Raw genomic sequence first — 590 nt, 5'->3', positions numbered from 1 at the left:
TCAGCCACTTTGTAACCTCTCGCAGGTCCCGAAGGACCTGTAAAAGAGAAAGAAAGTTAGATCGAAAGAACGAGCAACGGACAAGTCCCGAAGTCTCGCGAAAAGGGAAGCTTTACAAGCAAATCGTCGAACACCTTGTGTGCACAAGAGAAAAGAGGGAGAGGGAGGAAAACAAGGCTTTCAAGGATGAACGAACAGCTGCAAGCCCACAAACAGCCGCTCACCTGGTCCCGGACGCAACACCAAGTTCCCGTAAAGGTCACGTGCGAACTTGCGAAAGAGTGTTCAACGCCCGGTATATAACCGAAGCCCCATCCAGCCATGTGCCACCCGGGGGGTTCCTGGGGTCTGAGCTGGCTGACATTTTGGTGAGCGGAGGCAGCACTCCGCTCACCTCCCGCGGCACGCGAAAACGGCTCCGTTTTGGGCTGTTTTGGGGCTGTTTTGCTCGGTTTGGTGAACGGTCGCTTTGCAACGCTGCAGCTTGTTCGAACTTACATATTTACAAGCAAAATGACCCAAAACCATAAGAAAACATGCTGTCAAGCAGCTGTACATGCGGGTGCGAGCGACGAACGGTTCGTTGAACG

The sequence above is a fragment of the Musa acuminata genome, unplaced genomic scaffold (assembly GCF_036884655.1).
Source record: "Musa acuminata AAA Group cultivar baxijiao unplaced genomic scaffold, Cavendish_Baxijiao_AAA HiC_scaffold_1136, whole genome shotgun sequence".
In the NCBI taxonomy this organism is placed as follows: Eukaryota; Viridiplantae; Streptophyta; class Magnoliopsida; order Zingiberales; family Musaceae; genus Musa; species Musa acuminata.
The sequence above is the reverse complement of the archived record's forward strand: the minus strand, read 5'-3'. Positions refer to the sequence as shown.